Below are 21,447 nucleotides of genomic sequence, written 5' to 3' on the forward strand. Positions count from 1 at the left end.
ACATCAGGAATAATTCTGTGCCAAACGTCTCATCTGATAAAATGTTTGATCTCTTGAAATGAATAAAACCAAGTTTCAGAGATCCCTGACACCTAAGAAAGTGTTATCAACAGTGTTTTACACCACTACAAACATAAATGACCTTTCATATTTCCCTTTCCCTTCTTCGTCCATACTCTCATCCACTCCAGTCATGTCCTGTACAGTCTAACACACTCTTTCAGTTTGCTCAAATCTGGTTCACGGTTTCTTGCCTTCATCTCCAAGTCAACTAAATAAGACACCAAGCTGGTGCTCTCCTTACGTCTACACACGAGTTATTCTCAGAGCACTTTTTTTTTAACATAAATTGTAAATTAATTAAATTGTCTTACCTTTCTAGATTTCTAGATGTTTTTAAGCTTTTTATGCTGAAGTTTTTATGGCTCACGGTTAGATTACAGGCGGCTACATGAAGGTACACAATGAATGCACTAATAATCAGTGACAAGTATCTTACTTGTTCATTGAATTTATATTCTAAATAAAGTTACATTTAGCATGTGCTAATATATCTGTTAACTTAACCTGAACTAGGTAAGTAAGTGTTGGGCCTGGAACCATTTAATCTTATGTTGCAATTAATTAATTTTGAGCAATCCACTTAAAATTTTTGTGCTTATGCTACACATTATTTAAGGGACAGTTCACCCCAAAAATCCAAATTCTGTAATTTACTCACCCTCTGGTTGCGGAGTTTCATCTACTGCAAAAGACATTTTGAAGAATAATTATTCTGCACTTGCTTTGACAGGTTAGCGTAGCAGATAGCTAACATAAGATCCATGAAATAAAGACCCAGGAAACCGGAGTAGAGAACGGCCTTTAGTGAGGATCTTTTCAATTTTGTAAAACTGTGAAAACATAATAATAAGGCATTACAAACTGCCCATATGTACACATATACATGAATAAGCAACTCAATACTAAGATATATAACTATTCCATAAGAAAAAATAGGCATATAATGAGACTTGCATGACTAATAAGCATTTAAGCTAACAACATGGATGTCTATGGAGAAATGCTAATCACAATTAGCATCTATTAATACAACATTGATATTATTCTGAAATGAACAATACACAAAGATTATAGCAAAGTAGAAATACTTCTTACAGAAATACTTACAGACTTAGACCTTCAAAAACTACCAAAGGCAAAGAGAAAAGAGTAACTGCTGCATATCCTCTCAGTAGACCAAATTCAGAAACAAACAGAAATCAACGGCAAGAGAGAAGGGACAAAAATATGAGTAATCAAATGCAATACTACTTTACACCACTATTCTCTCTTATGCAACACAAAGAGGAGGCATAACACTCCCCGCCTGGTATTAAATAATACCACTATGTCCCTTTACTGAGAATCAGCACAATGTCTGAAACAGGTCTTGAATACACCTTGGGAGTACCCTGTCTCATGATCTTCACATTGATTTTCCGAATCCTGCCATCACGGCTGGGGAAGGTTTCCGCAATAACACCTTTGGGCCACTCATTCCTTTTAACTTGAGTGTCTTTAAGGAGTACCACATCTCTGACTTGCAGGTTCGGTCTTTCTGATTTCCATTTCTTTCGGGGCTGGAGCGTCTCCAAGTACTGATGCTTCCAGCATCTCCGGAAAGTTTCAGCGAGGCTTTGGACTTGCCTCCATTGCTTGCTATAGAGATCTTTGAGATCCATGTTCCCCAGAGGAGCAGATACTGGGTCTATCTTCTGACTGAGTAGCATCGCTGGTGTGAGAACAGCTGTCATCCCTGGATCAGAGGACACTGGAACTAGAGGTCTTGAATTCATGATTGCCATGACTTCAGCCATGAGAGTCACAAGTACTTCATGAGAGAGGCGACAGTTCTCCTTCAACAACATGACATCTAAAATGCGGCGTGCAACACCGATCATCCTCTCCCACACTCCACCCATGTGAGAGGATTGTGGAGGATTAAATGTCCAGGTGCAACTTTTTTCTTGCAGGTGAGATTTCAAATCTGGATCTTCTGAGTTTATTTGCAGTTCTTTGCCAGCTCCAATAAAGTTCGTGCCCCTATCGGAAGGGAGCAGTCTTACAGGACCTCTGATAGCGGTAACTCTCCTCAAAGCATTGATGAAGCTGGAGGTTGACATGGTCTCTACGACCTCAATATGCACCACTCGTGTACTCAGACAGGTTAACATAACTGCCCAGCATTTGTTTTCTACATGACCACCTCTGGTCCTTCACGACTAGGTGGTCCAAGGTCCGAAAACTTCAAGTCCAACATTCGTGAACGGTGGATCTATGGTGAGTCTGTCCAGAGGTAAGTCAGACATTTTTTGTTCTTCCAACTTTCCTCTTAATCTTTTGCAGATCACACATTTGTGGATCACACTTGACAACAATCTCTTACTTCCTGTTATCCACAGTCCAGCTGTTCAAACTCCGCCTCCAGTGAAGTGTCGTCCTTGGTGAGCAACCTGTTCATGGTAATGTCTTACCAGCAGAGTAGAGACATGATGCTTTTTGGGAAGAAGGATCGGATGTTTTTCTTCCCAGGACATGTCTGCTGACGATATTTGGCCTCCAACTCTCAGCAAACCATTATCGTCAATGATGGGATCCAAACTTCTGATTGAACTGTGTCTTGAGACTTTACGTTTTTAATTTCCTCTTTAAAGAAGTCCTGTTGTATGCTTCTCAGAATTATGAGTTTTGCTTGAGAAAGCTTACCCATTCTCTGTCTATGTTCTTTATTTTTTGAGTAGGCTCTGGCCTTTTGGATGAGCCTAGCTGTTGCACGGGTAAGTGATTTCAAACTGGAGAATCTACTAAACCGATGAGAGACGATACCTCCACTTGTAGCTTTTGTAGCACAAGTAGAAACTTGAGGACGAATTTCTGCATCAGACTCTGCATGTATAAGGTCAAATACCTCTGGCTGGGGAGACTCATCCAAACCAGGTTTTGTCAGAAAAGCTGGACCCGAAAACCAGTTGGTGTCTTTTAGGAGAGCAGCTGGGACAGACCTGGATCCATGATCTGCAGGATTATGGCAGGTGCTGATGTGGTGCCACTGATTAGGGTGCGATGATTTCCTGATTCTTGTCACTCTGTTTGCAACATAGACATAGAAGTTCCTAGACGTGTTATGAATGTAACCAAGTACAATCCTGCTGTCCGTATAGAACTTGACTGAGTGAATCTCCATGTCGATCTCATCTTTTATCAGGTCTGGAAGCTCTGTTGCCAAGACAGCTGCACACAGCTCCAAACGACTTGGACTTGCTTGGACTTCCCCATGATGAAGCCGACATGACTGTGTCCTTCTGTATCAACTGCCTTAAGGTAGGCTACAGCTGATATAGCTAGAGTCGAAGCATCCGCAAAGACACACATTTCTCTGTGTACAGTGGCAAGCAGAGAAACAGAAAGGTAGGTCCTCTGGATCTGAAGTAGTTTAAGTTCCATCAGGGAATCTTTCCAGGCTTTCCACTGGATTATTTTGTCGTCTGGTAGTTGAGTGTCCCAATCGTACTCTTCTATGGATATATCTCTCACCAGAGCCTTTCCTTGAATCGTGATAGGTGCCACAAACCCCAAGGGATCGTAAATACTGTTCACCGTCGAAAGGATGCCCCTTCTAGTGAATGGCTTTTCCTCATCAGACACGCAGAAGGAGAAGCTGTCTGTTTGCAGGTCCCATCTGAGACTGCGTTGGAGAGGCAAAGGTTCAGATGACAGATCCAGATCCTTAAGATCTTTGGCACGATCTTCAGATGGGAAAGCGTTCATAACAGTGCTGCTGTTTGATGCTATCTTGTGCAACATGATACTTGACTCAGCTAACATCTCCCTTGTTCTTTTCAGAATGTCGATGGCTTCTTCTGCAGTGGAGAATGAGGCGAGTCTATCATCCACATAAAAGTTCCGCATGACGAACTGCTTAGCATCTTGGCCATGTTCTTTTTGTCCTTCTTGCGCTGCCCGTCTCAAGCCATAAATGGCCACAGCTGGTGAAGGGCTGTTACCGAATACATGTACTGTCATACGGTATTCAGTCACTGGTTTTATGAAGTCGTTATCTTCGAACCACAAGAACCTTAAGAAATCTCTGTGTTCCTCACAGACTGTGAAACAGTAAAACATCTGTTGCACATCTGCTGTGACTGCAAAGGGCTCCCTGCGGAAACGAAGAGGGACGCCAAGAAGAGTATTATTGAGGTCTGGTCCCTTTAAGAGAATATCGTTGAGGGAGACACCTTCGTGCTTGGCACTGGAGTCAAACACCACCCATATTTGGTCTGGCTTTTTAGGGTGGTAGACAGCAAATGTTGGTAGATACCAGCACTCTTGATTCTCTTTCAATGGCAGAGCTAGTACTGCTTGATTTGAGTCAAAGATTTTCTGCATGAAATCCATACATTGTTTTTTCATGACTGGCTTTCTTTCCAATGTGCGACACAGAGATGAGAGATGTTTGGCTGCTTGCTCTCTATTATTTGGGAGACGGCGTCTTGAGGAATGGAATGGCAAGGGAGCTACCCAACTGTTTTCATCATTCATGTGGACGTTTTTGTCCATGATCTCAAGGAAGGCTTGATCTTCAATAGACAAAGCTATTTTCTCATCCTCTTTTGTTCTTTTGAATACTGTGCTTCCAAGATCATCGGTTTCATCTACCATTATGTCCTTCTCTTTCAAGGTTTGTATACTGTGATTTGATCTCCTCTTGTTAAACTTTTCTTGGATGTTAATAACACTATGACATGGCCTAAAAAAAGACGTACGCCCAGTAGATAAGACATCGGTCCTGTAAACATTGACGCTGTTAGGCGTGTGGGCTCCTCTGAGATTTACTTCTCCTACAATGACCCAGCCGAGGTCATTGTAGCTCGGTCTTGGCCTGGGACTTATTACTCTGCTCATCAAGGACAGCATATGCTTTAACAGCTTTCTCTCTTTGATCTGCAGGGTAGACTCGGACCAAACATATTTTAGAGCATGATCTGGGGCCAAATGGGTTCCCGCAGACTTCTATGCACTTTGACATAACCTCTGGAGTCCCATCTTCCTGCTGCTCCCCGACGTGATCCTCCTTAACAGCAGAGCTCAATGACTTCCATGACGCTAGCCCTGGGTGAAGTGCAGCTAAGTGTTTGTTGCTGTTGCACTCTTTGCACTGCACAGATTTGTCACAGTTTTTGGCGAGGTGACTTGAGGCACAACACTTGAAACAGATAGGTTTCTCTTTGAGGTAAGCTTTTCGTTCATCTAAGGTCATGCTGCGAAAGCCACGACATTTTCTTAGAGGATGGGGCTTATTGTGTAACGGACATAATCTATCTGGGTCCTCATCCTTTTTCTCCAAAATGTTTCGCTTATCACCATTTTCTGAGGAAACCTCAGTCTTCCTGGTGAACACAGATGGTTTGGTGGGTTTCAGAGGTTTATCCATCCTGCCTGAAGCACCCATGGTCAGTTCGGCAAAGCTGGGGTCATTTCGTGTCTTTGCTTCGTCTCTGATGAACTTAACAAAGATGCAAAAGTGGGGATATTGAAACTGATGGTCGTCTTTATATTTAGAACCAACTGAGATCCATTTCTCCAAAAGGTTATAGGGGAGCTTCTGTGCGATGGGGTTGACTCCCCGTGGTGTGTTAAGGTAAGATAGTCCAGTTAAGAATCCATCTTTCCTAGCTGTCTCCAGCTCTAGCAACAAGTCCCCTAGCTCCCACAGTTTCTTATTGTCCTTGTTTGATATTTTTGGAAACTCCTCTAACTTCTTAAGCAGAGCGTTTTCTATCATTTCGGCTGATCCATAGAATTCTTCCAATCTCTGCCACACCATTTTGAGTCCTGAGCTGGCATTATTGATGTGAACTGGACGGATGCGTTTGGCTTGCTCTGCAGACTGTGGTCCCAGCCATTTAGACAGTAAATCTAGCTCTTCCCTGGGGGTTAAGTTTAGATCACTGGTGGAGTTGACAAAGGAAGCTTTCCAGGCCCAGTAGTTCTCTGGTTTATCGTCAAACTTTAGGAACCCAGAGCTAACTATTTCTTTGCGAATCAGGTATCTGGCGAAGTCTGTTGTGTCTGACTGATCATGAAGGGGTGATCTAAAGAGCATGAAGTAGGTTTTACCTTTAGATTGTTTGTCGTGAGTCTGTAGAGGGCGTCGTTCATCTTGATATGACTTCAAAGGACATGCATGGCTGTGCTCATGCTCTGGCGTTGTGATGGGAATTCTTGGAACATGACATCGCTAATTTCTTCTGAACTGTGTGTTTGGATTCCACGATTATCTGTTTCACCGTTGTCCATGTTTGGCTGGTGCTCTGGTGAAAAGATGGGTTGTGGTTCCATGAGTTGAGACTGTTGCTCCTCATGCTCCTGAGAATGTTGTTGCACATACTCACTAGTGCATTGATGTGTGTGATACAGAGCTAATTTGGTCACATTCTGCTGTGTTGGTTTTCCAACGTCTTCCTCATGAGCTGCTTCAAGGATTTCAGCCTCTGTAATAGTTGCTTCAGCAATGCCCTGAATTTTCAGTGCTTTGAGGTTGGCCTGTAACTCAGTTGCCCTACGTTTCAGTTCCACTTCAAGCTCAGTTTTTCTCTTAAATTCTTCCGCTTCTATCCTTGCCTGCTCTATTAACATTTCTGCTTCTTTTTGTGCATATGAAGCTTTGACTTTTGTAGCTTCTGCTTTAGCTCTAGCTCTTGTGGCAGCAGAACCATGTGATGAGGCATGACTATAATGTGTTGAGCGTCTAGAATGATAAGAGCATTGAGACTGCCCATCTTCTGTGTTTAGCAGAGGGTTTTCTTCTCCATGATAGATTTTTGAATCTATGTTGAGCTTCTGTGTTACAGTGTTGATACCTCAATCTTCTTATGATGGCAGACTGAATTTTAAGTCTTTTTACTATTCTGCTCTTGGTTTGACAGGTTAGCGTAGCAGATAGCTAACATAAGATCCATGAAATAAAGACCCAGGAAACCGGAGTAGAGAACGGCCTTTAGTGAGGATCTTTTCAATTTTGTAAAACTGTGAAAACATAATAAGGCATTACAAACTGCCCATATGTACACATATACATGAATAAGCAACTCAATACTAACATCTATAACTATTCCATAAGAAAAAAATAGGCATATAATGAGACTTGCATGACTAATAAGCATTTAAGCTAACATTAACATGGATGTCTATGGAGAAATGCTAATCGCGATTAGCATCTATTAATACAACATTGATATAATTCTGAAATGAACAATACACAAAGATTATAGCAAAGTAGAAATACTTCTTACAGAAATACTTACAGACTTAGACCTTCAAAAACTACCAAAGGCAAAGAGAAAAGAGTAACTGCTGCATATCCTCTCAGTAGACCAAATTCAGAAACAAACAGAAATCAACGGCAAGAGAGAAGGGACAAAAATATGAGTAATCAAATGCAATACTACTTTACACCACTAGATGTCTCTTATGCAACACAAAGAGGAGGCATAACAATAATGGTAACCAAATAGTAGCCATTGACTTCAATAGAATGGACAAAATTAGATTTTTTCAAAATTTTCTCTTGTATAAACAGAAGAAAGAAATTCATACAGATTTGGAACAACATGAGGGTGAGTAAATAATGACAAAATGTATAAATAATTAATGTGAACCATCAATTTAACTTATTATAACTATTTTGTTGGGTGAACATTATTTCATTATATAGAATTGTTTATACCTCAAAATGATTTATACAAACTGTTGCCTTATATTATTTCTACATTTATTTATTTTTGTCTACTACCTTAAGGTGCTGTCACATACGCAAATGTTAGACAAAATTGTGAATGGCTGTTGTGACAAATCACAAAAAAAGATCCAATGTCTATTGTAATTAAAGCGAAATTCCAGATCACACAGGTTTCTACTGAAATAACAAATGTGACGCACCCTTATTCATCCTCTATGCCAGTGGTTTTCAACCTGTGGTCCGCGGCCCCCGTATTGGGTCGCGGTGGTATTGCAGATGGGCCGCAAATTATTTTCTGTTCATTTCCAGTCCATTCTAGGGCTGTGCGATTAAAAGAAATCGTCTTAAAATCACTTTTTGAGCGTGCACGATTTCTAAATCGCTTTTTGCAGCCCTGACATCCCGTAGTGTGCTATCCGATCCAATCAGAATGCATTGCGGCTAGCGCGAGAACAGAGCAGACTGGGCATATGCCTAACTCCAGGTTCACACACTGTCTGTGATGCGCCTTTTTTCTGAGCCCATGTTAACGGATCAGAGCGTTCACAATACTCGCGAGTTGCGAGTATTTTTTTAGTGAATAAAAAAAGCCGTCTAAAATTAAAAAGTGTCAGTTTAGCAAGACCTTTTGACAGCTTTGTCTTACTACCTATGTTCCCATTGTATTTTTAGTCATTTTGTTTCCCATTGGCAAACAAAACATTTTCCATGGGAACACCCTGCTCCAGCTCACCAGGGAGTGACAGCTTTTGCACACATGCCAGTGAGTAAACACTAACTACATTATTACTCTCTAAAAGCAATATTATAGAATTTGAGGAGTCAGGGGAAATACGAGGTATAATAGGCAGAAGCAAACATTAGAATAAACTTTTCTACCTCCAACTACTTCAGAGCAAGATAGAGTGTGTGTGCGATATAGACAAAGCACCATGCTTATCACCACCAAAAGCCTCTCTCAGTATATGCAATGCCATTAAAGTGTGTTTGCTGTAGTGATTTGCTGAAAGCCTCTGTATATGCATACATACACTTGATGAATGAATTCCAATGAACTCCCACTCTTACTAGTTTTTTTTTTTCCTGAGTCTGCAGTAGTGAAAAAGAGAGTGAGTGTGTGACCTTGCATACTAATCAAAGCTGTTTGAATTCATACATTACATACTTTTTCAAATTGCTCTTGTATTGGATATGTCTAGATTTGTCTGTCTGGGAGCATTACAGTCCATTCAATGCAACCTGCAGTTTGAAAACAACTGGGTAATAGAGGATCTATGATTTTCAAAGTGTTCAAATCACTTTGCTCTTGTCCTTCTGGCATGTGAGAGTTTGTTTAGGTTTAAAATGGATCATTTGAACCTCTAACAACTTCTCCACCAGTCTCTTCACTTTAATTTGGCATTTCAGACAGATTTGTGGCTCATTACACAGGAAAATGAAAGAATATCAGGTGAACATTTTATTAGGAAAGACATAAATCTATGATGTTGGCACCCTTTATGGGTTTCTGAATGTTCAGATGAGTCGATCAAACTAAATGACAATTTTAGCCACATTCTATGTTGTGCTTTTACCACAAAGTTCCTTTGTTTCTAGATCTACATGTACACTGTCAGTTTCAAAAGTGTGCTTTTTAACGGTAGCATATTTCCTTTTCAGAGGAAATAAAGAACCACAAATATACAGAAATAAAATATAAAATAAAAAATATAAAATATATTTTATATAAAAAGTAAACCTACATTTTAAGTCAGTAAGATTGTTTTTAAATATTACTTTTATTTAGCTAGTACCCATTACATTGATCAAAAGTGACAGTAAAGATGTTTGCATTGTTACAAAATATTTCCATTTCAAAATAAATTTCTGTTCATTAAAGAAACCTGAAAAATGATTTGTGGTTTATATATAAACCACACACACACACACACACACATATACAAATATATATAATTTGCAGGTTCCATATGTATCTGCAACATCATAAACTTTAAATAATAATTTTACTAGGGATGTGTGAGAATATGATAATTTGAAGATGAGCATGTGCAGAAGCGTATTTACTCTTTTAAAGGGGGAAAACATTATGAATCAAAGGGAACTGACTTTCTTCAGAAAGATTTCATTGACATCGTTCATGTTATCTCCATTTAATGTCTAACAAAATAGTGTTTATTGGTTCATTGCTATTTTGTTTATGGGGTAACCACTGTGTTACTGCTTGTCCAAAGCACCTTCAAATGTCAGAGAGTGAATTTGCATTTTCATTCAGCATGTCTGCTGCTTTTGTTGCCATCAGTGTTGTAAATTTTAATGGTTTGATGGAAAATAAGAACTCAAATAATAATGTATCTAGAATTATTTGATTGTTTGATTCTCAGATCGAGTATTCCAAATGTATTGCACATACAGACAATGTTTTTGACTGTCTTTTGAGGGTTTTTTTTACTTTCAGACTTGTCGACTAGTCGGATACCAAATCTCTGTTCAAGTGATTTTGAAATTAGTCATAGCGCACATTCCTAATAAGTACAATAAGTTTGTGTAAATGTCAATTCAGCTTATGTACAGATCATAAGTCCTAAGGGTGACCTTGTTTAGAAATTCCCATCCACAGGTTGTGAGATGCTACAACTTTGAAGAGCTTTATCATAGATTGAGACAGTTGACAGTGGGGAGCTAAAGGCACTGATTGCAGAAGGAGAAGAGGAGACAGGACATTTAATTTGTATCCTAACCGGCCCCTACATCCTTCCATCACACAGGGAGTTAATCAGCACTTAAGCAACACATTTGGTAACAAGGGTGGAGGGGAAAAAAAGAGAAGGGAACAGAAGAGGAAGTAAAAAAAACAGAAACTGAGAAGGGATAGATTAGAAAGATGGAAGAAGAGAAAGAGATCAGTAGCTAAATACTGTATATTAGCAGTCAAGCTGACGGACACATAGATTAGCTCTCAAATTATAGCAGTCACAAGGGGGTCTTCTACTGCACTATTACTCTGTTTTGTTCAAGCATTTTTTTTTTCAAAACCTGATGGACTCCTTTGAGCTACCTTTCTTCCCTCTCCAGTCTTCCTCCTCCTGCTCACTTCCCCTCCACTAGTCCTTCATTCCACTCTTTTCTCCACTGGGCATCGTGCGAGCTGTGTGGGGTACTCAGTGTGCCAGCATGTGTCTGGAGAGTATAGGAGATGAATGGAGCTGGTGGGTTTGGTTTAATGGTTGGTTTGAGCTAACAAACTGCAGGAGAGCTGCTCTCACTTCTGGGGAGGGACTGTTTGTAAAACCTTTACAATTATCTGTAGTCCTGAGCAAAATTGTAAGTCATATTTTTTTTTAAATGTGTTAAACCTTCTTAAAGGGGTCATCAAGTCAAGTTGAGCATTATTGTCATTCCGCTACATGTGTGGACATACAGTGAAATAAAATGACGTGCCTCACAGGACCATGGTGCTACATAAACACATACATACATACAACAACAACTAATTAAAACAGTATAAACCTATACACAACCAACCTACTGACGGTTTTTGACTATACAATACTATATATAAATGTTGCCTATACATAAACTAAAAAAAGAAAATACAGACTATACAAATGCTTGACAATACTGTACATGTGCAAAGAGAAACATTGTCAAGCAGCTGGCTGGGGAACAGTGCATGATGTGTGTAGTGCATGAGCATGTAAACACACATATTCTCTTGTCTTTTGTGGGATTGTGTGCACACAGCAGTGTGTGTGAAAAGTGTGGTTTTTACAGGTGGTTTGTACAAGCCCACAAGCAAAGCCGGCCCTAGACCTTTGGGGGCCCTAAGCAAAATTTGGTTGGAGGCCCCTTTGACCGTTTTAAGTAAGGCCTAAAGAAAAGCAATGACTACCTTATAACTATACTGTACATATTATATCTACTATGTTATTTTTAAATTTTTTAGTCTATTAAATTATGTTTAAATTATTCTATGTATGCTGTATGTTAATGGGAAGTCGTGGCCTAATGGTTAGAGAGTCGGACTCCCAATCGAAGGGTTGTGAGTTCGAGTTTCCGGCCGGCAGGAATTGTGGGTGGGGGGAGTGCATGTACAGTTCTCTCTCCACCTTCAATACCACGACTTAGGTGCCCTTGAGCAAGGCACCGAACCCCCAACTGCTCCCCGGGCGCCGCAGCATAAATAGCTGCCCACTGCTCCGTGTGTGTGTTCACTGCTCTGTGTGTGTGCACTTTGGATGGGTTAAATGCAGAGCACGAATTCTGAGTATGGGTCACCATACTTGGCTGAATGTCACGTCACTTTAATTATCTTTTTTACGCTGCTGGTCCTGAGTAAGTACTTTGTTCTTATGTGACAACATGTACAGAATGACAATAAAAGACCTTGAGTTCTTGAGTTGAGTTCCATGTTTGATGTCTAAAAGGAAAATTATGATACCACTGAGCTGAATGGCAGTGCAGTGCAACGAACATACACTGATGAACTTGCTGAATAAGAAGACTGATAAAGTGATTTTCATTGACCTTCAAAGAAATTTTTTTAATTGACACCAGAGTTTAAGAGGCACAAACAACAGCCTATATATAATTTAAATGAAATCGAGCAAATAGAATAACATTTAAATAAAATATTATATATAATAATAAATAGAACGTTTAAAAGTTTGAATTTTTCAAATAAACAAAATTAACAATAACATCTAAAACGCCACAAACAAGATTAATAGTAACAATAAGAATTAGGTAATATTTCAATAGAACTATTAAAATCCATATTTGTGCAGAATGATGTGCTCAAAGCAACATGGAGTCACAGTGTGCAGCGCTGCGCTGCTCAAGTGGGCATTTAAAAGTTCACGGCACAAAGCGAAGAAATGTCGAGCGCACAAATCCTAATGTATATCTGTCCAACAGTTTATTGATCATTTGTTTCTTCACAGTTTTAAATTCCAGTTATTGTGCGTTTGATGCCGATTCATAGTCCTTGTGATGTGTGTGATCTAACAGGCAGACGGTAGCGAGTCGTTTAAAAACAGCAACAAACATAAAATACAAATACACAAAAATAAAGTCATCTTATGCAAATCCACAACCTTTTATATAGAGATCAAGCATTATAATGTACATATATCATATGATATATTGGAGAGAGTTTTACCGTTCACGAGACGTGCCCTTTTTGAATAACGTTTATGAATGGAGAATGATTGACGAGGAAAAACGAGTTTCCGTAAACTTTAATTTAATGATGTAAATAGTAGGCCTGTCGTGATAGTCGATAAATCAATTAATCACACTATAAAAAAAATGAGCTCGATCATTTTTTCGGCCGCGATAATTTCTTTTTTCAATTTTTATTTAAGAAATGTAACATGTCACGATGTGTGGTCAGTCTGGAGCGCAGCCTGTGGACAGCCCGTGGCAGACACACCCTTTATCCCAGGAATAAAGAGATAACGACTTCACTTGTCTCCATTGAATCCAATGGGGTCGCTGTGTACATTTCTTTTACTGTCTATGGTGTCAATGCGCCCAGTGAGTCAATGCGCCCACACACACACACACACACACACACACTTTCTTTCCACAGTGCTCGGGCAGTTGCGCTCAGGGGCGGACTGGCCATCTGGATGAGTGAGTCGATCGCGCGGCCGTGGCTGATATGTTTTGTTTGCATGAGTGTTTTGCCCTCCCTCCCTGTTTAGTTTGGTCTACTCCATTGTGTATCTTGAAACACACCCCCTTTAACGTCATCTATTTTACAGAGAGAGAGAGAGAGACAGATTTATCCGGTACAGCGAATTTCTCTGAGCAGCAGGCCACTGTATACGTTCACTTAAAACCTAACCGACTGTGTTTACGAGAATACTTGCAGAAACAATTATTTTTAGAGTGACTCTAGGGGGCTCTCTGCTGGCTATGGGGCCCTTTGCAATTGCAAGGCTCGCTTAGTGGCTTGGCCGGCTCTGCCCACAAGCACACTTCGAATTTCACACACACAAAAAAAAACCTAGATACTATTATACTATTAGCGATCTAAATAACTATTTAGATTATACAAAAACTGCACTAAGGTAAAAGTACAAGTACTTAATGAAATAATTACTCAAGTAAGGTTTATCATCTCAATATCTCAATGTATCAGTATGGTATTATTACCATTATTATATTATTAATATATTCATTTTTATAATTATTTAAATGATATCATAATTAGATATTTTGCAATAAACACAGAAGAGACCGAGAAAGAGAGGCTGCCACTTTGTTCATCGCAATTTCACAATGTTCCATCATAATTAATACATTTCTCTTTACTGCACAATCGTGTAAACACTCAACACAATCGTGTATGTTATGAGAGGATATGTGAGCTTGCGTGACAGCACTGAACAAAAGCTCAGTCATTCTGAGCAGTGAGTTGATTCTAACTTAAATGCCTCCGATTTGCCCATTGCGTTGATGAAATCAATGGATATGTCTGTGATTGGCAACATTGCTCCTGTGGAATCATTCACAGACTATGCAGAGGGGGTTCAACTAAAGATCTTCACTGATGGCAAATAATAGGACACATTTGCAGAATTGGTTTCAATTGACTTTATAGGTTCCTGGGCACTTCAACCTTCATGTTGAAGCTGTATAGATTCCTGGCCACTTCAGATGGTATTGCCAACTTTTTTGATCAAGGAGAACTGAAAAGAAATGGTGCACTTGGAATAAACTAACATTTCTTATCATGTATTGCATTACATATAAGTAATGAGAGACACGTCACCCAGGAAGTAAGAGTACCGATTTTTAATATGCTCAACTTAAAGTAAAAGTACCCACCCACATTTCCCAAATGTTCACTCAAGTAAATGTAATGGAGTAAATGTACTTCATTACTGCCAACCACTATAAGAAAGATTTCTAAAGAAGACTGCAATAATGACAGATGAAAATTCAGCTTTGCCATCACAGGAATAAACACACACACCCCACCACCACCACACACAAGTAGTATGTTTGGTACTGGTAATAAAAATTTAGAAATACTTGATGTTTCTGCAAAAAACAAAAACACTTTTTTTTTTGAATCAATATATTAATCAATTATTTAATGGCATTTTTGAGATGAAAGCATTTTTAATGGTCAGAGTGTAGGATATCAGTGTGAATCAAACAATTTAAGATTCAATCAGAACGTTGTTAAAACAACACAGAGACCCAAATTCCATACGTATTTTAAATATATAAATACATCACAATTATGATTTAAGGACTCATGAGCAAATATTGTTTATTTCGTCATAGTTTTTATCAATAGATAGGCTATTAATTTTAGCTAAAAAAAAATGTTAAAGAATATTTATTAAGGCGAGACACTGCAGGTGAATAGGGCAAAAAAAAAAAAAAACTAATAGTTATCACCTTACTTACCCAGTTGATTGATTACATTGATTATTGCAAAAAAAATTTGTATTACAAGTTTTCAAAAATGCTATGTTTAAATATGCAAATGAGGCATTATTTAATGAAATATGTGCTAATTTGCATAAATGTCTAGTACAAAAATCTGAACACTAGATGAAGTCAGTTTCAAATTTTTTGTTTAATCTTTTTGACAGAGTCAAATGTTTTTACAGAGGGAATTCTGGTTATCTTTTTTTGTCACTCCATAATTCAGAAAATACTTTGAACAGCCAGAAAACAATATATTTTCACAATTTTGGGGGGAATAAAATGTTGTATATAATCAAGGAAAATATATATGAACAAATCCCTCTGTAAAAAATCTTCAGAATATAGACAGGAATAAAAATGTCAAGTTTGGTGTGTGTAAGTGCTACTGAAGTGGAGATTTATGGCTCAGTGTTGAAGAAAAAACTCATTGAGAAAACGGCCTTTAAAAATATGTATTGTAATTGAAATCTATTGACACAAACAGATAAAGTGCTATAAAAGAAACACTTAACAGTGTCTTTTGGATGTTTTCCTTCCACTAGTTTGAAAAAGCACTTTATGAAAAACCAAAAAGCCCAAAATTGACAGGTGCTTGAAAAAACAGTGTTTTTGCCTTCAGTGTCTCACCTTAACAAAATTAAAACCTTACAGAGTGTTCGAAGAGACAGAGATATTCCTTGATATACTGTCGTTATTTAGAACCTAGATGAATAAACAGCTTTTAGAAGGTCAATAATGGTTAACAGCTACAATAACAAACGTTTGGATTTTATTCATTTGTACACTAACTGCAATCACTGACAAAAAAGTATTTAGTAATTTTTGTTTTCACCCTTCTAGATCCAGGCTGATTATTACTACCCCATTTCTGGCTTTAATCCATTTTTTTTTCTCCACAACATCATTAAATTAATATAATATATATTAATATAATATATATTAATATAATATAATATAATATAATATAATATAATATAATATAATATAATATAATATAGGCACATCTAACTCTAAGCAAAGCAAATGACTCATGTATTTTTGAATTTCAATCGCCTCAGTTAATATTGAAGGTTTCTCCAGACACAAGGCAGACATACTAGCAACAGCGGTCAGATGCTTCGATATAGTGTGCATGCAGGAAACCCATATCGGCCCTGAACAACAACGACCAGTCATCCCTGGAATGAAGCTGGTGGCTGAGATCCGACACAGACAGTATGGGTCAGCTGTATTCAGCAGACCAAACCTTGCGATCGAAGAGGTTTGCACCCATATCACCAAAGGGCAAATGGAAACCATCACAGTTGCCCTCCCGAAGGTCTCCGTCACATCTTTGTATAAACCCCCCCATAGTTCCTCCACCCTGAACTGCCAGATAGATGCAAAAGGAAATATCACATCAGCATCGGGGACTTCAATGCTCATAGCACACTCTGGGGTTATGAAGTGAACAAGCAAGCAAGCATGGTGATGAAGTCGAAACCTGGCTTGAGTCAAAGCACCTGACCCTGATCAACGACGCTAAACTGCCAAAATCTTTCTATAGTGCCAGATGGAAACGAGGATATAACCCAGATCTTGTTTGCGTGAGCAGTGAACTAACATCGAGAGCTGTGAAAGCCGTCTTGGATCCTATCCCCCACACGCAACACCGGCCAATCACCGTAACCATCCAATCTGTTCTCCAAGCAACTACCGTCCCCTTCCGCAGAAGGTTTAATCTGCGGAGGGCAGACAGGCTGTCGTTCCAACAGGAGATTGAAAACTCCATTTCCAGTATTCCACCACACCACAAAAACTACAACATGTTTATAGACTTGCTGAAAAGATCGGCCAGGCGACATATACCAAGAGGATGTCAGAACGAGTATATCTCCGGGCTGTCGGGAACATCTAATGAACTATTGAAAGCCTACCACGAGGCATATCATGAGGACCCTTTCGCTAATGAACAACCACTTCACTCACAATGCCCGCGCTTTATTTATGCAAACGATCTCTGCATCACCACCCAACAGGAGAACTTCCAGAAGATTGAGGCTGTCCTGGAAAATGCCCTCCAAGAGATGACAACCTACTACAAAAACAACCACCTGAAACCCAACCCATCAAAAACTCAATTATGCAGTTTCCATCTCAAAAGTCGAGATGCGAAAAAAGAACTGAGCGTCTCATGGGATGGCCACAAACTCTCCAACCACCCTCACCCTGTGTACCTGGGAGTCACACTCGACAGGACACTCTCTTTCAAAACTCACCTCCAGAACACCAAAGCCAAGATCAACACTCGCAATAACATTCTGCGTAAACTGGTAAACTCAAAATGGGGTGCCAATCCATCAACCATCCGCGCAACTGCTCTAGCCCTGTGCTTCTCCACAGCTGAATATGCATGCTCAAGCTGGAGCCGCTCCCACCATACCAAACTGATTGACACAGCCCTCAACGACACCTGCCGCATTATCACGGGTTGTATAAAGTGAATGTCAGTCCCGTGCCTCTATGCTCTGGCCGGCATTGCCCCCCCTAACATCAGATGATCCATCATCGCCCAAGATAAGCGGAGAGCACAGGAGTTTTACACCATGCACCCCCTGTATGGACACATAGCACCCCCACACCATTTGAAATCGAGAGCCAGTTTCCTGCTGACAGTCCCACTTCTCCAGACAACAAAAGAAATAGCAAGGACCAACATTTGGAAAGATGACTGGAACCAGCTAACTACACAAGCCCAGGATTGGATGGAGAGAGGAATCAACCCGACTGAATGTCTCGCCAGCGGGCACGACCTCCCATAGCTAACCTAGAAGACCCTCAACAGACTACGAGTGGAACAGGGGAGGTGCAAAGCACTTATGAACACTTGGAACCACCAGACAGACGACATGTAGCTGTGGAGCAGTTCAGACAATGTCTTATCTACTGGAGTGTGAAAACGCCCCCCAGTGCAGCCCCCAGGATCTGGCTGAACCGACTCCATCAGCTGTGACCTGCACCGGATTCGAAGAAGAAGATTTTACCAGCAAAGATGGTGAATGTCTTTCATGTTTCCTTAATTTTTGGAATTAAGAGTATTTTCTATTGCAAATAAATATTAAAGCTAAATTAGTACATTCTAAAGTATCATTTTTAACTTTTTAAAAAGGTTAACAATGGCTTTCTCTGCTTTCACACATCATAAAGGGTAGGGTAATACTGTTAAAAAAATAAATAAAAATAAATAAATACATACTTTCAATTCATTGAATGTGTGTTGAGCAATAGTTAACCAAAGAATCCTGTGTACTTTGTTGCAGGACCATAAACACCTTAGACATAGATAATCAGACATGGCCAATGTTCAAGACATGCTTAAACCATTGCTTTGTTGTAGGTAAGCCTAAAAGGTTAACAATAAAAAGCATGTTAATACCAGAATCATATGTGCTTGAACAGGGGCGCTGCACAAGATCCCGGGCCCTATGCATAGGCAGTCCATTTTTTCATGCAAAGTCCCCTCTGAGCAACTGGAAAGTGTTTTTGTGTGTGGACTAATGAGCTCCTGCTGGCATCAGACTCAAGTACCATCTCCAGTACATTAAGAATATCACTTTAGGTTTATTTTGCTTTTTAAATTGTTTTATTTGTAGTTATGTAATAATAATAATATATGAATATATATATATATATATATATATATATATATATCAAAATCATCTGACATCACTGCACAGGATACATATTATACCACACAGTTTTATAATTGCATCAATTGTGTCAAAAAAATTAAGGTATCATTTGCCACTTGGTCCCAATTAATGCACTTTACACAATTTTGAGGCTGTTCTTTGGATCTTTGGTTAAGTAAATTTCCACGCTTAAAATTTTCGTGCAAAAAACATGTCAAGTAAAGTAAATGTCCCAACTTCAGCCAAATACTCCCAGGGACTGTGGCCTCCTGTTTTCAACCTTCCAGCTGAAAGGCACAGAGCAATATCAATTATGTCTGCTGTTCAGTCTTGGAAAGAGGTGGCATCCTGATAACACAGCCTTACAACAAGCATTCATGGCACATGCCAACCTGCTGAACCATATTGCAGAATCATATCTGTGCGTCTAAACGAGCCCCTCAGCTATTCATCCGGACACCTGAGTGCACCAATCGGATGGACCTCTCAGCTTGTGACAAATTGCGGGAGGAAGAGAAACTTACAGGCCCCATTGAACTTTAGTATAGCTTTTATTCCTCTGTCATGTTCCTGCAGAGATGAAATGGGATCCTTTTTTTCTCTTTTTGGTCCTCTTTTTTCATTCTCAAAGCTGTCTGCTCTGCAATGACTGGTGGAAAAACGGCCTTGGTTTTGCTCTCTTTCTAACTTGGCATCAAAGGGACAGTGATACAATGTGATTTAGTTTTCCAAGGTCACTACACAGTGCACAATTTCTTATGTTTAACATACTGTAAGCACAAACACAGCCATTTTAAATATGAATGTGCAAGGCTTCCAATTTCAGCTGCTTACCATTATTTTAGCTGTGTTAAGAGTTTATTATGTTGCTTGATGTTGCAAACTGGTTATTTATGCTATTATTTTAATTCATTATCATAATATTAAACACTAGTTTGCAGCAGAAGTGCACACTAGTTTGTTTCTAGTTTATACCTGCCTAATGAAACTGAACTTTCACACATTGACAGGAAATAGCATAATTATCCACACTGAAAAACAGTTTTTTGGGTTCCTCGCAATCTTGTGCTATTAGTGAGACAGTAACTGGGCCTGAAATGTTTGTATTACTTTTAAGAACAGCCATTAGCAAGTCATACGAAAGAATACATTAATAAATAAATAAACTTGACTTGAATAACTTGATTACTTGGCTACGATTAACTTGAGAATATCAATTTTAGATACAAAAATAAATAAAAATAAAATATCTGATTAATAATAACAAAAAACTAGTTAATTACAACCTAAATTGTATATAGTTAAAAGAGTGGCATTTGAAAAAGAAAGCATTACATATGAATTATGACATTTACTTCTGAATGTAAATGTATGTAGACTATTGAAGATCTCAGAATAGAGAATAATGTAGGTTGCAGAGTATGCTGGTCAACTAATGAAGTAATGGCTCAGGGTGAGAATACACATTAACAAACAATTTTAGGTAGCTTTCTTTTAGTAAGCAAAAACGAAATGTTCCCAGTCTGTCTACTGGAAATAAATGGGTTTAATAACACACTGTTTAATGAGAGGAACGACACTGAAGGAACCGTGGAAGTTGGCAATAAAGTACAGCGTTGACTCCATAAAAACAAGCCAAGCAATGAATATGAAATTAGTGCCACTTTTCCCCCCACCTAATCAATTTAACTAATGAGATGTCAACATAAACAAACAAATCGGCAAAAGCTGCTATGAAAAAAAATATATTTTCAACACTTACCCTGCTAGGCTTCAATTAACACTGGCTTTTGGATTCACCCCCTCCCAGCGCTGTGTGAATCCGTACTGTCCCTGCAGAGCACATGCCCTGGCCCCCTGCCGCCTCTGCATCGCTCATGTTGTTGTCTGGGCCAGGCCTACATTTGTGATACACACACACTGCCTTCCATTAATGATCAGCGGGCAGTCGCAGTCCATGGCTACAGTGCCCTCGTTAGTGCCCTCATTAACAAGCAGCAGGGCACCTAATTAAACAGCTCAGTAGTTAGTAAGTGCCCTCCCTCCAGTTTCTCATGAGAAACACCTAAGTGGATTAAACTTATGTTCACTTATTTATCTAGTTTCCCCTCTGCCATTTCTCCCTTTCAATCCAATTTCTCTCTTCCAATCTTTCACTAGTGTCATATACAGTAAAAGCGCTTTCAAACACTATAAACAACAAACCGGTCAAAGTGCCTATTGGTGAAACTAACAGAGAAGGCTATGCATCTGTTGGTGCTCTTACAATGCTCTGAATATTATGCATTGTTTTCTTTTCATCCATAAATCCAATTTATTGTTTTAGCTTAATTCCAGTTTTGCTTCAATCTACAGATGAATAGTGTGCTATTGTGAAGTGTGATTACTGTGATTACTGCTATTATTCAACAACAATTGCACTTCAACAACAAATGTTTTAGATTAATGCTCTCATACTCATTATTTAACACTTCTGGCGTTATTATTTACAAGTAGATAACTGGTTTGAATTGTGACGGTGGCATCTCAACAGTTTCCTTTTTTTAT

At 39.1% G+C, this 21,447-nt stretch overlaps 1 long non-coding RNA gene across 1 annotated transcript in view; it reads right to left on the reverse strand.

The window, feature by feature from the left end:
• Window positions 1–20,806, reverse strand: part of LOC132113705 (uncharacterized) — a 39,730-nt gene extending 18,924 nt beyond the window's left edge. Inside the window, exon 1 of the long non-coding RNA XR_009425197.1 lies at window positions 20,663–20,806. This is a non-coding gene — a long non-coding RNA (uncharacterized LOC132113705). The remainder of the gene's footprint in view (window positions 1–20,662) is intronic.
• Between the last annotated feature and the right edge of the window lie 641 nt (window positions 20,807–21,447).

Source organism: Carassius carassius, chromosome 33 (assembly GCF_963082965.1).
Source record: "Carassius carassius chromosome 33, fCarCar2.1, whole genome shotgun sequence".
Taxonomy (NCBI): Eukaryota; Metazoa; Chordata; class Actinopteri; order Cypriniformes; family Cyprinidae; genus Carassius; species Carassius carassius.